General features: G+C 42.5%; 2 long non-coding RNA genes across 2 annotated transcripts; one reads left to right on the top strand and one right to left on the bottom strand.

Moving 5' to 3' along the window:
- Nucleotides 1–4,181: 4,181 nt before the first annotated feature.
- Nucleotides 4,182–5,461, bottom strand: LOC133393481 (uncharacterized). Its single transcript, XR_009766187.1, has 3 exons — nucleotides 5,056–5,461; nucleotides 4,900–4,990; nucleotides 4,182–4,811 (listed from the first exon to the last, which is right to left on the bottom strand). It is a non-coding gene; the product is annotated as an uncharacterized LOC133393481 (long non-coding RNA).
- Nucleotides 5,462–5,616: 155 nt separating this feature from the next.
- LOC133393482 (uncharacterized) lies at nucleotides 5,617–6,509 on the top strand. The gene is made up of 3 exons (XR_009766188.1): nucleotides 5,617–5,870; nucleotides 5,936–6,026; nucleotides 6,126–6,509. It is a non-coding gene; the product is annotated as an uncharacterized LOC133393482 (long non-coding RNA).
- The last annotated feature ends 13,221 nt before the right edge of the window (nucleotides 6,510–19,730 follow it).

Raw genomic sequence — 19,730 nt, forward strand, 5'->3', positions numbered from 1 at the left:
TTGCCTCTGTTCAGCAAATTCTTACCTGTCGATCCACGCACAGCATGTGCGTCTGTGCACACTGTTTATTCACTTCAGACTTTACCAAAACACACCGGCGCACGAGACTTTGAACGAAATGCGCACCTACGCGCAAACACTGCGCGCGGGACTTAGAACAAAACGCGCACAACCATCTCCGACAAAGCGTCGCGCTGTACTGGTGGTTTTGTACGCGTAGGAGGGGGGAGGACATACGGAGCGATGGTTTGATGCTGTAGTGTAAGCGAGACAACACGATGTGACGAGCAGTTCCAAGTTGTTGAGCTCGCTGTAAGAAGACACACACATTCACAGACGGCTCGTCAAAGCACGGTATTTGTATTGCTGTTAGTGAAGCGCGCGTGTAAAACAGAATGCGAACTCTCATCGCAGCGCGTTTCTCCTTGCTTCCTCAAGCTTCCTCATACCCCTCGGCCTGAATCACTCAAAATTTGGGGTCTCATTGTTTGCGTGGGAACTCTCATCGCAGCGCGTTTCTCCTTGCTTCCTCAAGCTTCCTCATAACCCTCGGCCTGAATCACTCAAAATTTAGGGTCTCATTGTTTGCGTGGTACATAAACGTCGCGCGCGTCGAAAAATAGCTCAAAATTTCACTCCGTGTAGATCAAAGTAGCTCATTTGACTCAGTCAACCAACATGTTTTATATATGAAAACACACAAAAATAGGTTAAAATGTGTTCAAATCTATTTTTTTACGTTTGGCATTAATCTGGCGTATAATAATTCGATTATTTCGGATGAAGCAGATATGTCCGCAAACGGGCTCAACTGTAGTGGATAACGCCGTACTCCTGCAAACGTTGAACATGATGCAGCAACAAATGGCCCAGCAACAACAGCTTATTAGTAAAATAATGGCCCAGCAAATAAGCCAGCCCGCAGTTACGCCAAATTTTAATCCAGAGCAAGCAACGGAAGCATTAGAAAATTCTATTATGGAATGCGCATCACTTTCAGAACACCGCATCATTGGCATCACCTTCAGAACATGGTTTTCCCGGTACGAGGAGCTGTTCAACGATGATGCAGCAAAATTGCGACTTCTTTTAAGGAAGCTAGGTGCAGCCGAGCATGATCGGTATTTGTCATTTATCCTGCCCCGGCGTTCAAATGAATTTTCATTCAAGGAGACGATCGCAAAGCTCGCTGTGCTGTTCGACGTACAGGAATCCTTGATAAGCAAAAGGTACAGGTGTTTGCAGCTTACAAGGAAACCTGAAGAGGATCTGCTTACCTACGCATGCCGTGTGAATAAATCATGCGTAGAGTTCGAGCTCAGCAAGCTCGACGAGGAGCAGCTAAAGTGCCTCTTATTCGTTTGTGGATTAAGAGAAGAACGAGACGTCGAAGTGCGAACCAGATTGTTGGCGAAAATCGAGGATCGAGAGCAAATTACGTTGCAGCAACTGTCAGAGGATTGCAGTCGCATTGCCGCACTAAAAAGAGAAAGCGCAATGATACAAGAAAATGAACGGCAAGTACTCGCATTGCATAACAATAATAATACAAAAATATTAAACAACCATACTAAAGCTAACAATTCGAGTTTTCAGCACCGGCAATTCCCCAGAAGAAATAATATCCAAAGATATAGTAAGCAACATCCTCCCGCACGGAACACCCAGCCCAGCCGATCATGCTGGCTTTGTGGCGATAGACATTGGGTGCAAGACTGCGAATACAAATCGCACACGTGCCAATATTGCGAAATAGAAGGGCACCGAGAAGGACACTGCAATACCGCAAGTCGATTCGGAAAGTTTCGGCACAGCCCATCAGCGGAGGCTAAAATCGTCACGGTGAATGCTTGTGCAGTCGCAGTAAACGGTAAGTACGTAAACGTGCTAATAAATGAGAAGAATGCCAGGTTACAACTCGATACGGGGTCCGATATCACGATCATAAATCGACCCATGTGGAAAAACTTAGGAGAACCTTTATTAAATGCATGCGAGATAAGAACAAAGACAGTGTCAGGAGCTAACCTTCACATAGACGGGTAATTCGAAGGAATTATTACGGTTGGAGGAATTACGAAAACAGGCACAATACGGGTAGCTCGCGTAAATCTTTTATTATTGGGTGCAGACGTAATATAATCTTTTAAGCTGGGATCGTTACCAATGAATGCGTGCTGTGAATCAGTTTCAACAACGACACCAATTGCTAAAAGCTTAGAATATCCCAGCGTTTTTAAAGGATCAGGCAGCGATTATTATTTTACAAACGGAACAACGACTGCCACATAAGAAAAAAAGAGAAAATGGAAAATAACGATACCAAGATTCATACATAAAGAGCCTGAAAAGATTATTGCCATATAGTTGGAAGATATACAAATGTAATATAAAAAAATGAGATGGATAAAACGCAAAATGATAAAAAAAGGAAATGAAATCAATATAATAGAAAGTAGCGCATGCTTAAAAGAAACCTGATCATCAATAGTGTCGTATAGACAACAGCTTGCACGTTAAAAAAAAACTAGAGGGCTATAACGCGATTTATTATTTTTTTTAAGAGAGAGTGGGTAGCAATCCCCATATGCAAAAGAAATGCCTAAGCGAAAATTATCATTCAAGAATTCAAAAGGAAAATAAAATAATAGCGACAGTTATGTTCAGAATGCTCAACTAAAAAAAGGAATGTACACACTTAAAAAAATTTGCCGAATCTCGGTTATTTTTGCCGAGATCTGCACTACTGAGATCTCGGCAAAGATCTCGGTTAAATTTTTGTTGCCGAAATCTCGGTTAAAAATTCAATTGACATTTTGTTTTGACGTTTACGTTCAACCGAGATTTTCGGTTAGAGCAATCCGAGATTTCAGCTAATTATAAAAACAATTTTTTTTTTTAAATTTTAGTGGTTTTATTTGCGTAAAAAGTTAGTTCGAGTTATAAAAACAAACACAATTATTTATTGAGCCATAACAGCCACAGCCATAACAGCCAGAGCCCATGCTGATTGCCGATGTACATTTTCTGCAGCATGATACCACCATCGTATCTGTAGTTGGACGGCAGGAAGTCACCTCCCCCCCAATTGTGAGAGTTGTGGTGGGATGGGAAGCGCAGGGACGGGCGCCGGTACAACACCAGATGGTGTACAGCGTCTGGATGTAGTAAGGGTGCAGGAAGATGGGCCGGGCATAGAGCGGACACCGGTACAGACACGGTTCTGTAAAGCGGGCAGAGTGAAACAAGCCTGAGTGAACCCTGATTGGAAGTCACGTGGTCGAGTATTTGGATATTTACCTCGTGAAGGTAACTGGAAATGAAACCAGGAAGTCCGAACGGGCCGGCAAAGGTTGGTCCAATCGGACTAGCATCCGGTAATCCTTGGATAAGGACTGCTTCGAGCGACGATCTTATGTGCACTGGCTACGTGCGTTGACAGAGCTTCGTAGCCCACCCGTGTCCGATCGTACGCTACTGATGATCGGTTTCTTCACGCTGGGTGTCATATTTTCATTTATTTTTCACACTATTAATTTTATAACACAAAATCACTCCGAAAGGTTTCTGCATCGACAAAATGATGAATGACAGATAGAAAACCGAGCCTCGGCTAACTCAAATAGCATAGCCGATATTTCGGTTATTTTGACGGATGACCTCGGTGACAGAAGTGTTAACGTACGTAATCGGCATGTTGTGTTGCCGAGTTTCAGTTAAAATATTTGTTTAACTGATATTTCAGTTTAAAATGGTACTGATTATCGGCAATGGGAAATTTTCAACTGACATATCAGCAAGAATCGAAAGAGCCGACGAATTTCGGCAGTTTTTTTAACCGAGGTCGTGAAATATTTTTAAGTGTGTAGTACATGAGCAACACAATCAAGCAAGAGTACCAAGTCAAAAACCATTAAATAATAATAATACAGCACGATTCTCGAGCACTTACAAAGCACAAAAAGATTACAGCCAAAAAGGAAAAGGGATTGGCAGAAGTAAAAGAACACTCTAACACAGAAAACGTTTTAAACAAAGGCTGTTTGAAAAAAAAAAAACAAGTTTTATAAACAAGTGATCTTGCAGCAACAACAAAATGACCTCAATGGTTGATTCAGCGCATCGTCTACGCAAATATTTAGAAGAACGGCAACCGCACGTCCTAGAAAGCTGAAAACGGGTACAGGAACCACGAAGCTATTCTCGCAATAGAAGATTACCCAGTCGGTTCGATGTGTACCTTACATTTTAAGAGAGGGAGATGTTATGGAGGCGTTTTAGGGCGAAACCCAGCCAACAATTTCCGAAGGTGACCCGTGTAAAAAATTTTTACTTTAAGCTTTCCTTAAGTTTTTACACTAGCAGCAGCTAAAGTAAAAACTTTCAGCACGGCACAAACCGACGCACACATTCAAATGCTTGGATTGCTGGTCCTACTTACGCATACATTTGTATTTATCCCTCCCCTTATATTTTCGGATTGCTGGTTGTAGTAGTGACACTTTTTCTTTTTGCTTTATGCACACTTTCGCATGCTGTTTATTGGTGTTACTCTTTCCACATGCGTTTTGGCACACTCACACTCTGTATACGGCAGGATGCTTCACCCCTTCCAAATGCTGCGGTTGCTTTCTATTACCCTTCCTCTCGTTCTTCCTTCTACCCTCTGCGCTAGGATATCCTCGACTGGTGCTACGCGTGTTCAGCCGGCGCCTGTCTGGAAATGACGTCACGGACTGGTGCTGCGCATGTTTAGCCGTATCCTAGGCGTCCTTGAAGTACGCTCTTCTACGAAAGAGATGTAATGAAATCTGTTGATGAAAATTAACCAATAATTAATCCATGTTTTTTATAACAAACTAAACAATATTTTGCACATAGGATTATAGAAACGCTTACCTTTATATTTTAAACCCGGACACCGTTTTCCTTCCGTCGATCGTTTTGCGGGATGTTGGCAACCGTCGATTAACATGCGCGTGCACTGTAACTTTTTAGACGACAAGCGTTAGTTGAATGTATCCATTGAAACACACACGAGGATAAGAAACTTACCTTAGAAATTAACAAGGATAAATCATTCCATAATTGAAGAAGAAGGAACACGGCACAAAACGTAGACGAGCAAAGTACGGGGCACAAGAAATCACACATCACTCCAACACACCCTTCCACAGTGAAAGTTCTGGACAGACTGAGGATGCCTAACACCCGGATGAGCGCGATAGCAGAAAAATCATGGGAGATCGAGAGAGATGTGTAGTCTCGGTTCAGCGGAATACGCATGCAGATGCATGCGTGTGTGTCACTCGAAGAATATCGGTTTCCCCTTCTCCCGTTTTTCGTTCATAGGCCACACGATCGGCGTTGTGCCGTCCAAAACCTAGAGAAAAAAGACATGCTCTCTCGCTTTGGCACACAGGAAAGTTTTCCAATAGCTTCGGTTTTGCTGGTTGGGAATGCGATACCCAACCAGCAAAACCGAAGCTATTGGAAAACTTTCCTGTGTGCCAAAGCGAGAGAGCATGTCTTCTTTCTCTAGATTTTGGACGGCACAACGCTGATCGTGTGGGCTATGAACGAAAAACGGGAGAAGGGGAAACCAAAATCCTTCGAGTGACACACACTCATGCATCTGCATGCGTATTCCGCTAAACCGAGACTGCCCATCTCTCTCGATCTCCCAAGATTTTTCTGCTATCGCGCTCATCCGGGTGTTAGGCATCCTCAGTCTGTCCAGAACTTTCACTGTGGAAGGATGTGTTGGAGTGATGTGTGATTTCTTGTGCCCCGTACTTTGCTCGTCTACGTTTTGTGCCGTGTTCCTTCTTCTTCAATTATGGAATGATTTATCGTTGTAAATTTCTAAGGTAAGTTTCTTATCCTCGTGTGTGCTTCAGTGGGTACATTCAACTAACGCCTGTTGTCTAAAAAGTTACAGTGCACGCGCATGTTAATCGACGGTTGCCAACATCCCGCAAAACGATCGACGGAAGGAAAACGGTGTCCGGTTTTAAAATATAAAGGTAAGCGTTTCTATAATCCTATGTGCAAAATATTGTTTAGTTTGTTTTTTTTTCTTATAAAAAAACATGGATTAATTATTGGTTAATTTTCATCAACAGATTTCATCACAGCTCTTTCGTAGAAGAGCGCACTTCAAGGACGCCTAGGATACGGCTAAACATGCGCAGCACCAGTCCGTGACGTCATTTCCAGACAGGCGCCGGCTGAACACGCGCAGCACCAGTCGAGGATATCCTAGCGCAGAGGGTAGAAGGAAGAACGAGAGGAAGGGTAACAGAAAGCAACCGCAGCATTTGGAAGGGGTGAAGCATCCTGCCGTATACATAGTGTGAGTGTGCCAAAACGTATGTGGAAAGAGTAACATCAATAAATAGCATGCGAAAGTGTGCATAAAGCAAAACGAAAAAGCGTCACTACTACAACCAGCAATCCGAAAATATAAGGGGAGGGAAAAATACAAATGTATGCGTGAGCAGGACCAGCAATCCAAGCATTTGAATGTGTGCGTCGGTTTGTGCCGTGCTGAAAGTTTTTACTTTAGCTGCTGCTAGTGTAAAAACTTAAGGGAAGCTTAAAGTAAAAATTTTTTACACGCGGCGCCTTCGGAAATTGTTGGCTGGGTATAAGGTTAACCTGCGCAAACAGTTCGGCTCCGACTGGCTGGTCACTCAGCGAGCCGAGAGGCCACTCAGCACGATCGGAAGGACGATCGTGCTCTCTTGGAATAAGGCGGCCGAGCGGGACGGACACACACAAAAAGAGCACTTAGCAATAATAAATTATATAGGTGTATTATTTTAAATAAGTAAAATATCATTTGGCCAATCCCCCGCAATGTCACAAAAACCACCCTATCGCCGACGTTTATATTGCTATCTTTCGCCCCCCGATGTTTGTCAGCATACGTTTTGCTAACTATTTTCGCAAACGCATCGTCCTCTCGTACTGCCAAGCGGTCCAGCGGTTGCTTCGATTCCCACAGGCACGGGAAAGTGCCTCGGTAACGCCATCCCACTAACAGCTCAAATGGTGTGATGCCCAAACGAGAATGGTGCTTCCTCGTGTATGGATATACTCATCCATTGCAGTCTTCCAGTGTTTTCTTTCGGCTTTAGCAGCGGCCATGGCCTTAATCACCCCTTGATATTGTCGCTCAATAGCTCCATTTGATTGTGCACTCAGAGGTAAGGATTTACGTACTCTCACCCCTTTGGACTCCCAGAAATCTACAAACTCTGTGCCTGTGGAACTCTGTGGAACGGAGGCCCGTTTTCGCTCTGGAGTATTAAAGGCAAGCCCCAAGTGGAGAAAATGCTGCATAATGCCTTGTTTGTGTGTCTGGCGTCCGTTTGTCTCATCTCGATTATCTGTAAACATTGAGAATACGTATCAACAATAATTAAAAACTCACCACTTCCGCAACCTTGTATCGATAGAAAATCTATCTGGAGGATTTCCCATGGTCCGTTAGGGAGCTGACGACAGGATAATGGGATCGGTGGACCTTTTCTCGTTATCATTGAGCACGTTTCGCAACCGCCCACGTAGTTCACTGCTTCCTTTGCCATATTTGGCCACCGGAAAAATTCGCGAAGGATTCGTTTCGTCGCCCCGCATCCGACATGTCCGCGATGCGCCGCTTCAAACGCCTTTGGTCGAAGGATACCAGGCAGCACAATTAAGTCTTCTTTAAACACTAGCGGTCCAAGAGTACGAAGATGTTTTGATTCTGATTCGTACCGCTGTAATTCCTTAGTCCATTTACCGCATTTTAGTGCCTTACGTACTTTTATCAGGTAAGGGTCTTCCTCCGACGCGGTTTGTTTTTCTGTCCACGTAATGTTCATGTCTGCTGCATCTAAAGCGTACAGGAGGTGTTTATCGTCCCCGTCATCAAAGGGTTCATCCGTTTGTCAACTGAGTATTAGTCTTGATAGCACATTTGCAACATTTAGGCGACCCGGTACGCTTTCAATACTGAACTGGTATGGTTGTAGCCGAAGTGACCATGCTTCCACGCGGGTCATAGCACGCTTGCCTGTACGATGCTACCCGCCGAATATGAATTGATTTGCCTCGGAATCCATCCTGACAATAAATGATTTATTAATTAAGTAGTACTTATACCTCTCAACGCCCCATACGATACCTAGTGCCTCTCTTTGTGTCTGTGGATATCGTTGTTCTGCATGTGTGAGGGCTTTTGATGCGCTTGCTATAATACGTGGTGTTTTATTTTCATCGAATTGAATGAGGATTGCTCCTAGACCCGTTGGTGATGCATCCACAAATAATTCTGTGTTATCTTTGATATCTAAATAGCCCAGTTTTGTCACAGCTTGGAGTGCTTCGTGTTTAAGATAACCGAATTCATTTTCTTCCTCTTCTGACCAGTAGAAGTTATCAGATTTTGCTAATGATCTTAATTTTATTGTTTTATCTGCTCGATGGGGGACGAATCTTTCAATGAAGTTAATTAAGCCTAAAAAGCTTTTCACCTCCGATAGTGTTTCGGGTCTGCGAAAATTTTCAATTGCCTTCTTTTTGTCCTCTTCGACTCTCAAACCACTTCCCGATAACTTAAATCCGAGGAATTTGATGGAACGGGCTGCGAATACGCACTTGCTGGTGTTAAGGCAGACATTATGACTTCGTAAACGTTTAAGAGCTGCTTGCAAGTTCTCATCATGTTCTAGTTTGGAACGCCCGTAAACTAGAATATCGTCCAGATAGTTTAGAACCCCCCGACAATTCTCCAGAACTACGGTTTGAAGTAGCTCTTGAAATATGTCGGGTGAATTACACAGCCCAAATGGTAATCTTTTGAAACGATATGTGCCATTTCCTCCGAACATGTTTGTTAGGTGGCGACAATCCTCGTGTAATTCAACATGAAAGAAAGCGCTCGTAAGATCGATTGTAGAAAACCAGGATGCTCCATTTAGTTTAGCTAGAATTGCTTTGAGCGTTGGCATTTTGAAGGGTGTCCGTATGATGTTCTTGTTGGGCCCTCTTAAATCAACCACTAAGCGAATGTCGTTCTTTCCTTTTGGGACGACTAACAGCGACGAGCAAAATGACTTCTCCATTGTGTTGGTGACCTTTTCTATAATTCCTGACGATAATAACTCCTCCAACCGTCGCTCGGTTTCTTTTCTAAATACCGGAGGAATATTAGTAAAAATATTTCTTGATGGTGCGGCGGTTTTGTCGTAGAAAATCATGACGGGAGCAACGTTGAACTTTGGAAATTCCTTTGCTGTAGATAAAACGAATATTTCTCCTGGTGATATTTTTGGTGTGAATCTTCCTGGAGGAGAATTAATTGGAACGTTTATTCCGAGTTGTAGTACACTGTATCTCAATGATGTACTTCTGCTTAGTAGCGGTCTAGCTTGTTGTCTAACGTAAAACTGTTCCATATAGCAGGGACGCTCCTCAGTAATAAGTAATTGAGCCACAAACGAGGCTACAACTGGAATTTCGCCCGTCATTCCATAAGCTTTTAGCGGTCGGTCTGAGCCTCCTTTTAAATTAAATATAATTCCTTCTGTAACGTCGCTATTTTTTAATTGGGTGAAGGTATTCTCGTCGACTGTATTCACGTCTGCTCCCGTATCAATTAAAAAATCCACGAGAATTCCCGCAACATAGCCTCGAATGATTGCTTTGTTTGAGTTTTCGTAACAAAGTGAAGCGTAGAATTGTTGGCTATCGATTGCCATTACTTCTGCCTGTAAAAAAAAATGTGTGAGTAAGAATGTATGGAATTTATCAAGCGACATTCATTTTCCTAATTATTTTTTTCTTTCACAATCGCAAGTTGTTTTGATGAAGTAGATTAATTGGGATGCTATTTAATTTTTGAAAATGTGGATTATATTTCAGCGTTAATAAGATTGTATAATAAGGAGTTCGTTCTACCATTTAATAACTATTAAGTAAATTGGAAACATACCATGAAAATTTTAATATCGTTTAAGGATAATACGAAAAACATTATACGATGAAATGACATCCCTAATTGTTTGTTTCGGACAGACTTACGGTTTCTTTGTCCTCATCCGCTATTACGTTCATATTGTCTTCGCCGTTTGTGATTGCTGTGATCTTCCGTATTTTTGGATGGTGCGGTCTTTCTTCCTCTGCTGGGCGGCGTTTTGTTCCTGCATAATTGTTACACGCGCGATCGATGTGGCCCATGGATTGACAACGACGGCAGCGTTTGTCGATAGCGTGACAATTTCCTGGAGTATGGAAAAAGCTCGTGCATCTCCAGCACAGCGGTCGTCGTGTGCTTGAATTTTTATCTGCATTAGCTCTATGCATGCCTCTGCCTTTTTGCATACACCCCGATCGTTGATAAGGTCTTTGAGGTCCGTACATGTTCTTCCAGTTATCCCGCTCTATTGTTTCGGATCGAGCTCCGTAACCAGTTTGGGGTCTGCGTGATACCGCCGCTACTTCTGCAGGAGCCCTGGTTTGCTGATGGTTATTTTTAAATATTTCTTCGTTTAGCTTTTCGATCTCGCATTCCCGCACCTTGTCTATTAAGTTTGTAATAGTACCGTTTTTACGTACAATTTTCCTTGCTGCTTCGCGAATCCTTACGTTCAAAGCATTCGATTGAATCACGTCTGCCACTATTTCAGTCATTTGTTCATCATTGTAGTCACATAGCTTAGCAAGTTCGATAATTCTTTTAACGTCAGCCAAATCTGTTTCATCGATATTTTGAGTTGACGATCGTAGTTTTTGCTTCCGCAGGAATATGTAGTCACGTGAGTTGTAATGTGTCTCCAATCTTTGAATCGCATTTGAGTATGGACGTAGTTCTTCGTTTGCATACTTGATGTTAGACTGAATACTATCGAGCATATCTATCAACTTACTTCCTGCCTTCATTTTGAAAGCGCTTATTTTCATGAATTCACTAGTAATACCAGCGAAATGCATTCCTGCTTTGAATTGATCCTTCCAACGAACGAATGTTTTCTTATCGATTTCATCCTCCCCCTCTTTGGGCTTACACTCGGATACTTGAAGCGTAGCGAAAGATATTGTTGATATTATGGATGGTTCGTTAGAAAATTGCAATGGATCATGAAGTGGGGTTGGAGCTGCCCGTGGTGCAGCGAGTTCGGGTCAGGTCGGGTCGGATTGAACCTATCTTGACCCGACCCGACCCGAACTCGCCGCACCAACGGGTCGGAGTCGCTTATGCTTTCTCGCACCTACTGATCTATCGGGTCGACCCGAACTCGCTGCACCCTCGGGTCAAACTGAACCTACCGTGACCCGACCCGACCCGAACTCGTTGCACCAACGGGTCGGAGTCGCTTATGCTTTCTCGCACCTACTGATCTATCGGGTCGACCCGAACTCGCTGCACCCTTGGGTCAAACTGAACCTACCGTGACCCGAGCCGACCCGAACTCGTTGCACCAACGGGTCGGAGTCGCTTATGCTTTCTCACACCTACTGATCTGTCGGGTCGAACCGAACTCATAGCACCCGCGGGTCGGATTTGATTCCGACTCCGACCTAGCGCACCCGCTGCACCCACGGGTCGGAATCGATTCCGACTGGCTTGCACCCGACTCCGGGTCGGGTCGTGGAATGAATCGTATGACCCAACACTAATATGTACATCTGTATACATAAATACATATGCACGTGCACAAACACATACCCATGTACATATCATTATATATTATCATAGACAGTGAAGTATCTCTTTAATACGATCTTGATTTTCTTGGAATTTTATATAATTATAAGTAATACGGATTTGTGAAGAAAAAAAAATTTTTTTTTTGTTTTAATTAAATGTATGAACTAGGATGAGTATGATATCTTGTACCAATTATTTTTGTTTTTGTGGTTGTACATGAATACTGAAAATTGTAAGGGTAATTAACGAGCATTTAGCTCTAAAGAACTATACTTGCTGCCTATGTACATCCATACATGCATGTACATATATCCATATATACATACATACATATATGTATATACATAAAACCATATACATCTATATAAATATATACATACACCTACACACACTCTCAAATACGTATACATATATAAATAACATATTCCCGAAAGGTTCCACACGCTATGACTGTAAGACATTAGTAATTTCGAACTTGTGTTCTTTCGTAGATAACGAATCATGGATATATCGTAGAATAATGTTTTTTTGAAAAATGTGTTAAATAACACTTATATGTGGTGATTATTGGTTTTATGTTATTATTAGGGGTCGTAAATTGTGGTAAAAAAATTTACCATTTTTATGCAGTAATTAACGGCTTTATGTCCACTCGGAGACACCGAAAAATATTCGTCCAATTTTCCATTTTTAGGTACATTTTCAGGTTTACGTCCACCTGGAGCACTGATGTCCTAATATCCTCACGGAGATTTTGAATTCTCCACTCGGAGAGAATCTCTCTTTTGTTATAATTATCGGGTTTACGTCCAGTCGGGGACACCGATATTTTGTTATCCTCACAGGTATCTCGAATCCTACGCTCGAGGGGCATCTCTCTTTTACGGTAACTATCGGTTTTACTCGGAAACACCGATTTTTGTTTTTTTTTTTTGTTTTTTTTTAGGTTAATTTGTGTTGTTTTACTTATCTAAATTATATGATTATTTTCGGGTTTACGTCCACTCGGGGACACCGATGGCTTCATATCCTCGTAGGGTTCGTGAATGTTCAGCTCTGGGAGTATTTTTCTTTGTTATTATTATTATTACTATTAGTATAATAATAATTATCATTGGTTTTACATTCTCTCGGGGACACCAAACAATGTTTTTTTTTAAATTAATTTAATTATTGTAAACATGCACGTATAAACCTAGCTTAAGTTTAGATTATAAACGTCATTGCGCGATACTTGTAATACCTTGTGAATAAACTGACAGATAACCGTCATTCGAAGATTGACGCATAAGCGGGAAAGACGTTGTTGCTACAGATTTGCTATTTGGATAACGGTCAGGCGAAATAGAAAACGCATCGAGCGAAACGCACTAAGCGAAATGGGCAACGCAGGAGAGAAAACGCATTGTTGTTTCGTCCGACCGAGTGAAAAAAGGAAGAGAGGAGTTTCCGGAAAAGAGACGATCTTTTTGAGATAGGAAAGAGCAACGTGGGCAGCATCAATTTTTAAAGCGTCACGAATAAACAAAAGTGTGCTATTACAAAGGTGTTTAAAGTTTTCCATCTCTACAAATTTCTTTAAAAATTGATCAGCATCAAGAAGTGGGAAAGATGAACTGCGTTGCTTGCCATCGCCCTGACGAAGCGGAGGATATGGTGTCATGTGACAAGTGTGGAGAGTGGCAACATTATGGGTGTGCAGGAGTCGACGATGAAATTAAGCACAACCCGTGGATGTGTGAAAAGTGCAGTTCTGGAGTGAAGACCACAGTTGATTCGATGGAAGTTACGAATCACGCAGAACAGGTGAGCGGATGCGTGGAGACGACACGCAGTCTATGCTTAGTGATGGAACGGAGCGGCTGGAGGTAATCGACGGGCGGTCGATCGTGCGTAGTGCAGCGGTTCGACGGCGTGAGGATGATACGCTATCGAAGAATAGCGGCGTAGCGGAGCGGCGAGAGGAAATCGGCGGACGGTCGATAGTTCGTGAAACAGGTGAGCGGATTCGTGGAGACGACATGCGGTCGATGCTTAGTGATGGAACGGAGCGGCTGGAGGTAATCGACGGGCGGTCGATCGTGCGTAGTGCAGCGGTTCGACGGCGTGAGGATGATACGCAATCGAAACGTAGTGGCGAGACGGATCGGCGTGAGGAAATCGGCGGACGGTCGATAGTTTGTGGAACGGGTGAGCGGAAGCGTGGTGACGACATGCGGTCTATGCGTAGCGAAGTGATGGGACAGCAGGATCATTTCAACGAGCGGTCGATAGGTCGTGGAACGAGAGAGCGAATACCTAGTGACGACGCGCGGTCGGTGTGTAGTGGTATAACGGGACGAAGAGAGGGAAATGACACGTGGTCAATACATGAGGGTGAGGCAAGGCGGAGACGAGATGGTACAAGCCAACGAAGGTGTGAGGACGATGTACTCTCACGGTATACGAATGAGACAGTGCGCAGGGGAGACGACGAAGAAGAAGAATTGCAAGAGAAATTACTGATAAATGAGATTGCATTGCTCAGGTTGCAATTGAGTAAGCGTTTACGTGCGGAGAAAGAGAAGCAAGAGAGAGAGTTGGATGAATTGCGTGCCACTAGAAATGCAAGATATGGGTTGGATAAAGACAGTGTGCGATCTATGACGACAGAAAGTAAAGTAGAAGAATGGTTAGATGATGCGTCTAGAAAATGTAACAAGCCAAGAAAAAATGGCGTTAAGGAAGATAGTGAACCAACAAACAAACAGATTGCAGCGCGGCATATAATTGGGAAGGATTTGCCGATGTTTTCGGGTGACCCCAAAGAATGGGCCATATGGTACGCCGGCTACGAAAGAACCACCAAAACATGCAGTTTTTCATTAGACGAAAACCTTATTAGGCTGCAACGGTGTTTAAAAGGGCAAGCTCTAGAATTAGTGCAAGGCCGCTTGTTGATACCTGACAATGTTCCTTGCGTGATTAACCTCTTAAAAAAACGGTTCGGCCAACCGAATGGTTTGATACGATCGTTGATCGACAGGGTTAGGATGACACCTTCTCCAAGAAGAGATGACCTGCAGAGTCTAATTAGGTTCGGAAGCGTAGTCGATGGTTTGGTACAGCATATCGAGGCAGCAAGAATGAAAAATCACCTTAACAACCCTACACTGTTGCACGATGTAGTGCACAAGCTTCCTACAGAGTACCAATTGAAATGGGCAGAATATAAATTAAAGGAACGTAAAGAAGAAGACCTCGGTATGTTCGGATGCTTCATGAATCATCTGTTGGATTTAGCTTTCGAAATAGTAGATGATAAAACGGTCACTGGAAGAGGACACGTCAATGTCCATAACAATAATACGCAAATATGGTCACAGAGGACATGTGCGGTATGTAATGGAGGAGGGCATGGAGTATCGACCTGTGCCACATTTAGATCATTAACAAATAACGAGCGGTGGAGGCGAGTAAATAGTTTGTCATTGTGTCGAATGTGCCTCAACACACATAGTAACTATCCATGTAGAAGCTTTTCTGAATGCGAAATATCGGGCTGTCGCCTCCGACATCACACGTTACTACATCGAACAAATTTAATAGATGATCAACAAAATAATGAATCTCCACGGCAAACGACGAGCAATAGCGGATATTGTGGTACTCATTCGAATATAGGAAGAACAAGTTTGTCCTTATTTAGAATTATACCTATTACGTTCGAGAAAAGCGGTCATACAGTGAGCATTTATGCGCTGTTGGATGAAGGATCAGACTTGACGTTACTAGATGAAGAAATAGCTCAACAAATGCAGATAAGCGAAACTCAACACGAGTTAAAAATGATGTGGACGGGACAAGTAGCAAGGACAGAGCGATATTCCATGAAGATTAACAGTTTAACAATTTACGGCCAACAAAAAAATAAAAACCAGCACCGGGTTTGTGAGAAGGCCTGCAGTTAAGCTGGCATTGATAGACTACAACACTATAAATAGGAGTGAACGCAAGCGGTTCACGGGCGGGGGGATGTTGCTACAGATTTGCTATTTGGGTAACGGTCAGGCGAAATAGAAAACGCATCGAGCGAAACGCACTAAGCGAAATGGGCAACGCAGGAGAGAAAACGCATTGTTGTTTCGTCCGACCGAGTGAAAAAAGGAAGAGAGGAGTTTCCGGAAAAGAGACGATCTTTTTGAGATAGGAAAGAGCAACGTGAGCAGCATCAATTTTTAAAGCGTCACGAATAAACAAAAGTGTGCTATTACAAAGGTGTTTAAAGTTTTCGATCTCTACAGACGTGTTTAGTTGCTTTGTGTAAATTTATTTCTTTGTGAACCCTTTTTACAACTCAGAAATAGGATAAGTTAGCCATCGTTATGCCTACAAAGGACGAAATGCTGTGCGTGCTTGAACATGCCGAAGTCAATGTACCCGCAACCGCCACATTAGCAGAAATCCGACGGCTCTTTGAGCAATCGTGTTCGATTGTGTGCGAGCAGGAGACGCCAGTGCAAAATATGCCTCTTAAAGCAGTTCACGAAATCGAAAATCATGGCGAGCCATCGTGTAATGTGCCTGGAATTATCGAGCTTGAGGAAAGTTTATTCATTCCCAAAGGAAAGCATGATCCAATACAAGGAGAATACGGCGATGCAGTTGCTGGGGTGAGCACCAATACCAAGCCGCCGTACAAAATGGCCTCAATGCCCGATCATAAGACATGTTTCATCGTGCCCAAAAGAGTGAGTGAAGCGACACAAAAGGAGCATGTCAAACCAGTTTGCGGAGTGCTCACCAACACCGAAACGACGCGTAAAATGGCGACCAGCGAGGATAGTAACTTTGTTGTATCGGTGAATCCGAAACCATTGCGAGAAAACCGTGCTGAATGCGCAAGTATTGGTGAAGCTAACCAAAAGGTGCTTCCGCTATCCGAAGTTGTTGCCTGTGTGGAAGGTTTAATGGATAAATTTAGCGGTGATAATGGAGAAGATGTTAATATGTGGGTCGGCCAACTAGAAAAAACATTTCACATGCTACAAATTGACGATGTACAAAAAATAATAGTTACACGCCGATTGCTCCAAGGAACCGCCGCAATGTTGATTACATCATCTATCCATACCGATTATGAGGAACTGAAACAGAAACTGCTGATTAATTTTTCTTCAAAACCACCGACCGAAAGTGTATATCGTCAACTCCGACAACGTAAATTGCTGCCGAACGAGACCACAACACGATATATAATGAAAATGGAAAACATCGCAAAAAGAGCAATGATTCCGGAACAAGAACTCACTTCTATTATTCTTGATGGAATCGGAGATCCTACTAATGCTGCTGCAATTCGATTAGCGACCAATAGTATGAACGAGCTACGAGCTGCGCTACAACGATACGAATTTATTCGGCCCCGTCAGATGAAGCAAACAATAGCAGCACCAAATACTGCCCGATCTGATACTGCAGTAAAATGCTACAACTGTGCGCGTTACGGGCATCATCAGCAGGATTGTCGACAACCCAGACGCCCGCCAGGAACGACGCTTCTTGTGCCACAAGACAGGACATGTAATTCGCGATTGCCCTCAACGTGTCCCATCTACTTCAGCGGCAGTTCAACAGGGAGAGGTTACGTCTCACTACGAGCTTCAGCCAACAAACGAAGTCCATCCAATGCAAAATGTAAGTGTGACATTTTTTTCTAACAATCACGTGAGCTCTCCATTCTCAAATGTGTATTCTCTTTTTGATACGGGTAGCCCTAGGAGTTTTATTAGTGAACAAGTAGTCCCCAGAATTGAGTGCTACCCAAAACTATCAGAATATCGCGGGCTAGGAAATGGAAGACTAACGACACTCGGACAAGTAGAATGTTTGAGTCGCTTTCGCCGTTCATTTGTTCAGCATTCGTTCAATATCATCCCATCTAATCAAAAGGCATGGCCTATGATCATCGGTCGGGATTTGTTGGAAAAACTGAAGGTTAATCTTTCTTACAAGCGATGTGCTTATTCTATCAATGAACTTTTGAAAATATGTACTACAAATAAAGTTGCATTACGATCAAATATTGAAAGACGCCTACTTACGCTAGATCTTATGAAAAATAATTCGACTGATTTGATGAACAATAATGCTACTGCAATAGGATTTGATGCTAGAGTGTTATCAGCTGCATTTTCTGAACTTTGTGCAATTGAAATCAGTGTCACCGAAAATCATTTTGATGTAGGTTCTAATCTTAATTTTGAGCAATCACTTCAATTGAATTGTGTATTTCAAAAGGATTATTTAGAGTTCACGTGTGAAGTAAAAGCTAACCCAGATCATTCAATGAGTATAAACTTAACGAGTGACACACCCATATTTTGTAAGCCAAGACGATTGTCATTTGCTGAGCGTAATCAAGTGAAGACGACTGTGCATGATCTTTTGGAAAAAAAACATCATTCGGCCTAGCAATTCACCATACGCGTCCACTATCGTTCTTGTGCGGAAAAAGAATGGAGAAGTGGGCATGTGTATAGATTACAGGCCGTTGAACAAAATAACTGTGCGCGATAATTATCCATTGCCACTGATAGATACATGCATTGAGCATCTCAGCAATAAGCAGATTTTAGCCTGATGGATTTAAAGAGCGGATTTCATCAGATAGCAATGAATGAAAAATCAATTCCATACACAGCCTTTGTAACTCCTGATGGCCAATATGAATATACAAAAATGCCATTTGGCTTAAGAAATGCACCATCCTAATTTCAAAGATTCATTAATTCGGTGCTGCGCGAATTTATAGAGCAGGGAAAACTTGTTGTCTATCTGGACGACATAATTGTTGGTAGTGAAAACTTTGAAGACCATGTTCAAACACTCAGTGCGGTATTAAAAACATTGCGCAAGAATGGGTTGGAGTTAAGGTTGGATAAATGTAAGTTTGGCTACAGTGACCTTGACTATCTCGGTTACCATGTAAATGCCAACGGTATTCATCCGAGTGATCACCATCTTCAAGCAATACTTAATTATCCAGTTCCCAGAGATGCTAAAGAAGTTCAGCGTTGCTTAGGTCTTTTCTCATATTTCCGGCGATTTGTACCATCTTTTTCGAGAATTGCCAAACCATTGAGCAATTTGCTGAAGGAAAAAACACCTTTCCAGTTTGATGATGATTGTATGAATGCTTTTCAAGAATTAAAGACAAAACTCCTAAATTCTCCAATACTAGTTATTTTCGACCCCAAACGCGAAATACAACTCCACTGTGACGCTAGCTCGTCTGGTTTTGGGTCAGTGCTATTGCAGAAGCAGGATGATGATAAATTTCATCCCATAGCATATTTTTCGAAAACAACATCTTCGTCTGAATCTCATCTTCACAGCTATGAATTGGAGACATTGTCGGTGATTTATGCCCTTAAACGCTTTCATCATTACGTACACGGCCTTCACATAATTATTGTAACCGATTGTAATTCGCTAGTTGAAACTCTCAAGAACCGAAACTGCTCTGCTAAGATCTTTTGGCTCTTTGAAAAGATGGGCTCTTTTTTTGGAAAATTATAACTATAGCATTCAATATCGCCCAGGAAGTACCATGGGTCACGCAGATGCTCTTAGTCGCGTATCAATGGCAGGTGCTGTGAGCGAATTGGATATTGATTATCAGTTGCAAATTGCTCAAACACGTGATCCGGAGATAATCAAGATAAAAGAAGAACTGGAAAATGGTTTGTCAGAAGGGTTTGCACTTCACGATGGTGTAGTATATCGTGAACCGTCTGCAGGAAAACTTTTACAGTTAGTACCGAAACAAATGATCAACAATGTTATACGGAATGTGCATGAAAAGATAGGCCATTTAGGTGTAGATAAATGTTGCACAAAAATCAGTAGACATTTTTGGTTCCCTGCAATGCGGAACCGGGTGGACAATTTTATCAGAAACTGTTTGAAATGCATTGTGTATTCAGCACCCGCTCGCAAAAATAAGCGTAACCTTCACAGTATTTCAAAGAATCCCGTACCGTTCGAT

This window comes from Anopheles gambiae, chromosome 3 (assembly GCF_943734735.2).
Source record: "Anopheles gambiae chromosome 3, idAnoGambNW_F1_1, whole genome shotgun sequence".
NCBI classification, from domain to species: domain Eukaryota; kingdom Metazoa; phylum Arthropoda; class Insecta; order Diptera; family Culicidae; genus Anopheles; species Anopheles gambiae.